At 34.2% G+C, this 9,669-nt stretch overlaps 1 non-coding gene across 1 annotated transcript; it reads left to right on the top strand.

The window, feature by feature from the left end:
- The first annotated feature begins 520 nt into the window (after positions 1–520).
- Trnak-uuu (transfer RNA lysine (anticodon UUU)) lies at positions 521–593 on the top strand. The gene has a single exon. It is a non-coding gene; the product is annotated as a tRNA-Lys (tRNA).
- The last annotated feature ends 9,076 nt before the right edge of the window (positions 594–9,669 follow it).

Genomic DNA, 9,669 nt, shown 5'->3' with positions numbered 1-9,669 from the left:
TTTACTTTCTATAGTATTCCACTAAATTATAGTAGCTTAATTACTGTTAGTCATAGTTAGGAAGTAAATGAAAGACTATTTTATTTTATTTTTATAATGATTGTAGTACAAATATATAGTTTTTTATGTGTCAGTAATCCTTATGTTTTATAAATGATAATTATTAATTTGTCATAGTAATCATTTTTACGAATAAAAATACGACAATATTATTTTTACTTCTTACTTTCAATTTGTTACCACACGATATTAATTGGTTATAAAAATAAATAATATATTCATTTGGAACGTTTTTTTGTTTGTATAAATAGATTTTGTGATGATAGTTTTGATGATTCATTTAGTAAACGCATGAAAGTTAAGTAGAGTAAACCCTTGTATATTTTTTTATATCTCATTATGTAATGAAATATTTCGCGATAAAATTCTAATTTGTAAGTTGGGATGAGACAATAAATACGTTCATTTTATGAGGATACACATATGAGAGTATTTGCGGTTATTTATGATGAAGATATAAGCCCGGCTAGCTCAGTCGGTAGAGCATGAGACTTTTAATCTCAGGGTCTTGGGTTCGAGCCCCGCGTTGGACGTCATATTTTTATTAAAATTAAATAATCGTTGTCTATTTTGTATTTAATTTAATATATGCTAATTATTATAAGCCGAGATGGCCTAGTGGTTAGAACGCGTGAATCTTAACCGATGATCATGGGTTCAAACCCGGGTAAGCACCACTGAATTTTCATGTGCTTAATTTGTGATTAAAATTCATCTCGTGCTTGAGGGTGAAGGAAAACATCGTGAGGAAACCTGCATGTGTCTAATTTCATTGAAATTATGTCACATGTGTATTCTACCAACCAGCATTGGAGCAGCGTGGTGGAATAAGCTCTAAGCCTTCTCCTCAAAAAGGGAGAGGAGGCCTTAGCTCAGCAGTGGGACATTAACAGGCTGTTACTGTTACATTATAATAGTCGTATATATGATATACTTTCAAAACATAATTAAAAGACACACATTTTAGTTTTTCAAAAGCAACTGAACAATAGTATCGTAAATCCGAGTTAAATTTATAAAGAACATATCATGATCAAAATTTTTCGGTTTATAGACATATAACCATATATCTATACATAAATAATCTATATACAAAGAAAATATTTAACTCCGGTATAAATAAAACATAAAGATGCTAAACGAAGGTCACTGTTTGAATTATAGGTAAGCGCGTAGGGTACTTCAAGTGCTTAAATTGTTTTTAGAATAATAATAATGATTGACTGCCTCGTTGGTCTAGTGGCTTGATATAAGGCCGCAGACCCGGAGGTCTTGTGTTCAATTCCCAGGTCGGGCAAGTAAAAAAGTTATTGGGTTTTTCTCTTAGAAAATTCTCAGTAGCAGCCCGGAGTCTAGAAGTTGGAAGTGTGTACACTCCCGTGCCTCGGAAAGCACCTAAAGCCGTTGGTCCTGCGCCTGAACTCTTTCCGGTCGTGTCGGATTACCGTCCCATCGGATTATGAGAGTTAGGGAATAGAGAGTGCACTTCTGTTTGCGCACACACTTGTGCACTATAACATCTCCTGCGTAGTTGGCTAATCTCTCTTGAGATTGGCCGCCGTGGCCGAAATCGGTCTGGAGGACATTATTATTATTATTATAATGATTGTGATATGCTTGACAAGATATATTTTCCGTAAGCCAGTTACCCGTTCAATGGATGATAAAAATATTATTACATTATAATATAGGTTATATCTTATAATATAAAATGAGCAATTCTTGTACATAAATTTATTTTGTATATTTGGAAACGGCTTTAACGATTTGGTTCAAATTTGTATTTAAATAAGGTTTTACTTTTTAGTCTATGTATATGTATAATTTAAACAAACACAATTCTTTAGAGTCACTAATTTTCTAGAACGAACGAAGCTCGATCGCCTAGGGCCGACATGACTTTATATTATTAAAACGAATAGTATTCAAATAAAAAAAGAAATATTGATGTGTTGACTCATCTTCCGATAGAAAATAAATATAAGCCTTTTGCATTTAAAGTTTTAAGAGCCAATTAACGACAGAGTTCTGGGAAGCCGATTCATTGAGCCTCAAAAGATATTATTGACATTTTATGTAATAATTCTACAAATTTATGGGAACCAAGACCAACTCTGCCTCAGGTCGAAGCTGGTTGCGAAAACTTCCAGCTGGAACTACAGAACCGATTTGCCATGTTGGAAACCAGGCAGGGCATTGACGACGCCACCGATCCACGACCACGCGATTTATACTCATCACGTGTACCTCCACCTGAGTCCCACAGTGCGGATGACCCACGAGCCAGACTAACACGCCACCTATCAGACGATCTTCCCGACATCGATTCGATCGAAGAGATGCTAAACAGCCTGAGCGATTCTTCAAGACAAGTAGGTCTCGGGATGAACATTGAAAAGACCAAAATTATGGCAAACCGTCATATATCCCCGAGACCAGTGGTCGTAAACGGCTCTCCACTTGAAGTTGTGCAGGAATATATTTACCTGGGCCAAACTATACAACTTGGCCGGCACAACTTTGAGAAGGCGGCTAAAAAAAGAATACGTTTGGGCTGGGCGGCATTCGGGAGGTTACGTCATATTTTTGAATCGTCGATCCCACAGTCGCTTAAGACCAGGGTCTTCAATCAGTTCGTCCTACCTGTAATGACTTACGGTGCCGAAACGTGGACACTTACCGTAGGACTGGTCCACAAATTTAGGGTCGCTCAGCGAGCAATGGAACGTGCGATGCTTGGGGTTTCTCTGGCAGATAGAATCCGAAACGAGGACATTCGCCAGAGAACTAAAGTCACCGACATCGCGCTTAGAATTAGCTCGCTGAAGTGGAAGAGGGCTGGTCATGTCTCCAGGCGCATTGATGGCCGATGGAGCCGACACGTGTTGGAGTGGAGACCACGCTTAGGCAAACGTAGTGTAGGACGCCCTGTGACAAGATGGGCCGATGATTTAAAAAAGGTGGCAGGTTCGGGATGGATGCTGACTGCCCAAGATCGGGATGGTTGGCGTTCCATGGGGGAGGAGGTTCTAAGTGGGAAGTAAAGTATTGAAATCAAAGTCGAAATATACTTTATTCTAGTAAGCTTTCGTAAGCTTTTTTAAATCGACATTTTACAATTTTAACTTTAACCACCGTTTCGGAATGTAGATTCAACCGCGAAGAGGCAACAGGAAAGTCCGTTTCTCTTTTTAACAATTAACAAAATACTTGTATTAATTATATACATAATATTTATGTATATGATTAATACAAATATTTTTGGGGGTCAAAGTTGCTCGCATCCGTAGGTCTTACCAAAGTCAGGTTTCATACCTCTTTACCCTACACGTGGCCCTTGCGTGGTGCTAATTGAACAACATACTTTAGGTGGAAGGCTTCGGCCGCAGCTAGCATTACCACCCTACGAACAAAGCCTAGTGGCTAGATTTGTCATGTGGCACGTCTTGTTTCGGTGAGAGGAGTCCATTCCTCCTGACATTCCTGACTTTCCGAAATGTATCTGTACACATCACCGACAGTATTGAGCTTCTAGGAGTTACCTTGACATCCAAACTCAACTTTGGGCAATGTATTGAATCCAAACCTAAAACTGCTGGCAAAAAACTTGGTATCCTCAATAAGTTCAAACAGTACATCACACCGGAACAGCTTCTGACCTTATATCAAGCCCAAGTCAGATCGTGCATGGAGTACTGCAGCCATTTATGGGATGGCTCTGCTAAGTACTAGCTTGAAGCTTTGGATTTAGTGGATCGTCGTGCTAGAAGGTTCATTGGTGACCAGACACTGATCGCAAAACTCCAGACCTTGGAACACCATCGCAAACGTTGCCTGTTTGTCGGTTTTCTACAGAATATTTTTCGGAGAGCGCCCAGGAACTATTTAATTTGGTTCCTCTGTCACCTTTTTACCACAGAACTGCGAAGCATCCTAAAGATCTGCACATGTACGTAGTTGACGTATCTAAGACACGTACGAAACGAGTTGCTTCCTCGTTTCTGATACGCACCACTAAGATCTGGAATGCCCTCCCAACCTCCGTTTTCCCCACCACCTACAATATGGGTACCTTCAAGTCTAGAGTGAATAGGCATCTTCTAATCAAGCGCGCTCCATCTCAGACAGTATCATCACTTTCCATCAGGTGTGATAACAGTCAAGCGCTAGCTTATATATTTAATATATATATACTATCATTTATATATTAAGGCTTATTATACAGTATAATAAGGCGTATATATCAAAAAACAATATTTATTATAAGTAATACGATACTCTACGATCTGCATATTTAAATATAATTATATTTTTTTATGTACAGGAAATTGGTGGTTTGTTTTTCCTATTTTTTTACTAATTACCTAGTAATATAATTATATATAAATATTAATAAATAGAATCAAGCGAGTATATTTTAACCCAGACCGAATGAGGCTGACTAGAAGTTTTTTGATTAAATCTACTTTTCAAATCGCAGCCAGCAATTTTTTGTATAGTTTGATTTGTGTATAGTTCGAAACAATAATACATTTGCCTGCCACGTTGATCTAGTGGCTAGATATAAGGCCGCAGACCTGGAGGTCCTGATCTCAAATCCCAGGTCGGGCCAATAAAAAGTTATTGAGTTTTTCATTCGAAAATTCTCAGTAGCAGCCTGGAGTCTGGAAGCACTCTCAGAAAACACTGAAAGATTTATGACAAAATACTTAAAAAAACTTAGAATAATTAGCATTTAATATATTTTTTTGAACTTACACAAATTATTGTATTTATGATCTAATTACTGATAAGAATCGTATAAGCTACAATCCGTTCGAATTTCTAATAAGGTTTAATCTTCAGAATTAGTAAGCGTATATACATATATACAAGCGTATACATATATACTTGTACATACAAGCGTACGCTTGACAGATCGACTTCGCTTTACAACTCACGGTGAACAGATAGAATTTTCAATTAGCCTGAGAGAGAAAATGCTACCAAAATCGAGGGAAAACTTTTTGAATAAAAAGCGCTCTGCACCAACCTCAATTTCTGTCCGAAATGCATGTAAAGTAAGAATAAAAAACGTCAATGTCAACAGTTGGGCAGGAGCACAGTAATTAGATTCCTGCACGTTGTACTGGGACATAAAAGTCACCACTAGCATAACGTAAGCGTTTTTCAACTACACTCTGTGTCAAATGAATGCAGATCGCCACGCAATTGAATTTTCGTTCAGGCTAAAGGGGGTCATTGCGAGGCTTCCGTGTTAATGTTTTATGAACGATGGTTCATTTAATGTGAAATGAAATAAAAAAAAATGACAGTAAAAATGTATAATTAAAGAATAAATAAAAAAATTGGTAATATTATATATATTCTAAAACAATATGGGATAACTAAATAAGTGACCCGATCCGTACGACTCACGTCTTCTTTCCTAAGCTTTCGTATATTGTTTTATATATTCGAAATTATTAGTTCCAATAATAATAATAATAATATCCTTGGACATTTTTCACACACGGACATCTGATCCCAAATTAAGCTTGTACAAAGCTTGTGCTAAGGAAACCAGACAACAGATATACTACATATACTACTTTTCTGTTGTAAATACATACTTATATACATAATTACACCCAGACTCAGGACAAACAGACATGTTCATGCACACAAATGTCTGTCCTGGGTGGGAACCCACAACCTTCGGTGAAAGGCAAGTGTTCTACCAACTACGCCAACCGGCTCGTCAAATTGTAAAAAGTAACTATAATTTTGATTTCAAATTCTACTCGATTCGATTCAAATTAGCATGTTATGCGTTTTGATAAGGATTGTTAAGAATTGAGCAAACGTTAGTAAGAGAGCGTTAATGTACTTCATTATATATTTATATTATTCTCAACCTAAGTAAATAACCTAACACAGTGTTAATGGGTTAGTTATTGGGACACTAAAATAAATTGCTGAATGTAATATCGTTTTAAGTAAATATAAATACCGTTGTGTTTTGTTGTTTTTTTTAATTTACTTCAGGTTTTATTATCTTTTTTTTTTTGGTAAGATTTACATACGTTTAAGTCTAGCATATCTTTTGTTTTAGGTGAAGATATTCAATCATTGAATTGAATGTTTATTAATATTTTTACGCTTTATTTGACTTTTTCGCTGTGTATTCCAGATTTTAATTAATTGAAATAAAAGTGATGACACGCAAAGAATACTTTGATATTCTAATAATCAAGTTTCCTAATAAGGATTTTTCCGGATATTCCGAAGAAAAAATATGCCACGACAAAGAAAAATACAGCATATCGCGCAATCGCAACTTATTCTAAAAGAATAAAGTTTAAATCGATGAAATGGGTTATATTCAGTCAATATATATACTAGATACTATAATATAATAGATAGAATTTATATAAAGGAGTAAAATGTTACATTTAATTTAATCTTGTTAATTTACATCAAAAGGCCTTGTAGAAGCCTCCTTGAATAAAGATAATTCCAATTCCACGCTCAACAGGATTTTATATTTTGGCGGTAAAATATAAATTACTATTTGAAGTACAATTTTGAAATTGTTAAAAGGCTATTTTTTCTCGTTTACAAGCGCGAGTCATATTACAAAAACGGATACATCGCTTTCACTAATAATATATTTGCCCGAAGGAGTTCTATCGGAAAAACCATTTGGCCGTTGTTTACGTAAACCGTCAAAACAGAAAGCTCTTATCAGAAATACCTATCGCCGATATAAATCAATGGTAATCTTGTTTGCCAGAAGGAATCGAATGACTGTATTTTTTCATACGTAACTAAGTAGAAATGATAAAAGTTGGAAATATGGTTTTTGTGTGACCCTTTTAATAGGATTAAAGATAAACAGTGCAATACAAGTGAATTAAGTTTTTAACAAACATTCATAATCTCATGCAATATTATAATATTGTGAATATTTATAGCGATCCAGTGGTTAAAACTCGTCGACCTTTACCGAAGTTCGCAAGTTCAAGGCTTCATTTTAACACAGCGCCTGTTTCACGATGTAGGAAGACATCATGAGGGAACCGTCTGTTTGCCAAAGTTGTACCTAATGTATATCTACTGGTGGTAGACCTTTGTGTAAGCTCGTCTGAGTAGGTAAAACCCACTCATCAAATATTCTATCGCAAAACAGCAATACTTGGTATTGTTGGGTTCCGGTTTGAAGAGTGAGTGAGCCAGTGTAATTACAGGCACAAGGGACATAACATCTTAGTTCCCAAGCTTGGTGGCGCATTGGTGATGTAAGCGATGGTTACCATTTCTCACAATGCCAATGTCTATGGGCGTTGGTGACCACTTACCATTAGGTAGCCCATATGCTCGTCCGCCTTATCTACCAAAACATACTGGGGAAGCGTGAATAAATGAACTCTAAAACTTATTTTTATCTTGTTGTTACTTTTTTACTATGACTGTAAATGTAAAACTATAAGTGCTTGAATTCTACTACTCAATACATTTGATATAGTTATGGTAAATACCGTGGTATTTTTTATATATTTCAATTCAAAAATATATTTGCATTTTGATTTACGCCTTGTGAAGGGCGAGTTAGAAAAAATACTTACAGTTCACAATATGATATGAATTATTACCGATTTAACTTTACATAATTCACTGGTGATTAAGTAATTATATAATAGTAAGCTATGAAACATTTATATAATACTAATGACAAGTAAGTCACATAAATACGTTAATGCTAATGGCTCATCGTTAATCAAAATCGACTTTCGATTGATTTTGGCCTCAGGCAATATATTATATATAATTACAATCTACCTTCGTCTTCGTATCCTTTGCGGGCTTAAGTTGGTAATCGTTCTTGTAATAAAATATATAGAACATACTTTCATAAAATAATTACAATATATAAAACGATCTATTGATTGTTTGGGGTTGCTTAATTTTTTTTTAAAAGAATCGAATTGAAATTATTGATTTTAAATTTATATATGGTATATGTTTTTTAATAAAAAGAAATTTTAATAATTTCTTGGCTTTATGTAAAGATTTGTTTAAAATCGTGTGTGTTTACAAAGTTATGGTGGCATGAAAAATGTGAAACGTCAAAAGGTATTTTTTAGATTAATTTACCGTAATTGTAAGCTTTATATACAAACGCTTACGACATCTTATTACAAATAATTTTTTATATATAAAAATAGGTTATAACCTAGGCCATTTAAAAGTATGCCAGGTAATTTGAAAAGAACAATTATAACGAGAAAATGCTTCGTAATTACTCACAGTTCCCGACAGTGCATTAAGAGAGGGAATAGGGATGTATAATTTTTCATAGCAATTATACTCCGGCCGTCCCTGAAGTGATTTTTGATGTGGTAAAAAAATCTTGAAATGAAAGGAAAATGGTCAAAGAAATTAGTTATTATAATGTTCTATATTGAATTTTCACCGTTAACAATTTGTTTTTAGTTCTGATTTGTTACTTTTTCCGATTTTCGAATTTAGAAGTGATTCGAAATTTAATGTATATTTTTACTAAACATTTTTAAGTCTATTTTACCACAAAGGGTAATAATAAAAAATATGGCCCACACAAGCACTCGGTAGATATGAAACATTTAAATTGATGATAATTGAAAAAAACTAAAGAAAACCTAAAAAAATATGGAGTAAAATAAAAATAAAAAGATATTTGTTGCGTTTGCGAATTACTGTACACGTAATACGATGCGACACACTGGTACGAAAGAACAAAATATAATATAGTGTACGCAATACATACACACACGTAAGGGAATATAAAGCGTTTTCGGAGAACGAGCATGACAGCATAAAAAAGCGTCATGTCGTTTGCCGTCACGGCATACGAATTGATTCCCAAGACACGCCAATATATGTTCGTATTTAAATATAAGCAACATAAGGGTATTAACGTACTTTTTATACAAATAAAAATAGTCATCAACAAAATTAATTGCTTAAAAACACCAATTACTAATTTAAACTAAGCCACGAAAACTAGAACTAGGGACAAACTATATATATTAATATCCCCTATATTAAGTGGAACATTAAAAGTTAATTAAAAGTGAGCAACCCGTCTCAAGACGAGTTCATCATGTTTGAATGTCGAGAGCATTCAAATTTGTTAGGTCTTCTTAACAATAGAAATATTATTATTCGTAAAAAATATATTATATAACATATGTTTTTAAATAAATACTCAGTGGACATGGTACCTATAAATGTAGCTTCGAGGGCTAGTTAAACAATCTTGTCTTCTTCTTTCAAATGTCAAATCAATATGGACAAAAAGAGAAAAAATAGTTTTTAACTGTCAACCCGCTAAGCAACATTATAAGTTAAAACGTTATTTTTAAGAGGTATATAATTTTTAATTGTTGTTTATAATTATACAAATGGTGGGTTTAACGTTTCCTTATTCTCTTCCAGCTAATCTCCAAGCGTGCACAAAATTATTTGTAGGTTTGCGAAATGAAAATCATTTTTTTAGTAATATAGAAAAATAAAATGATAACAATATTTAAAATTTAAATTGTAATTAAAAAAGCATGAATTGTACCATAAAACATTATTACTTAT

Source organism: Nymphalis io, chromosome 4 (assembly GCF_905147045.1).
Source record: "Nymphalis io chromosome 4, ilAglIoxx1.1, whole genome shotgun sequence".
Taxonomy (NCBI): domain Eukaryota; kingdom Metazoa; phylum Arthropoda; class Insecta; order Lepidoptera; family Nymphalidae; genus Nymphalis; species Nymphalis io.
The sequence above is the reverse complement of the archived record's forward strand: the minus strand, read 5'-3'. Positions and strand labels throughout refer to the sequence as shown.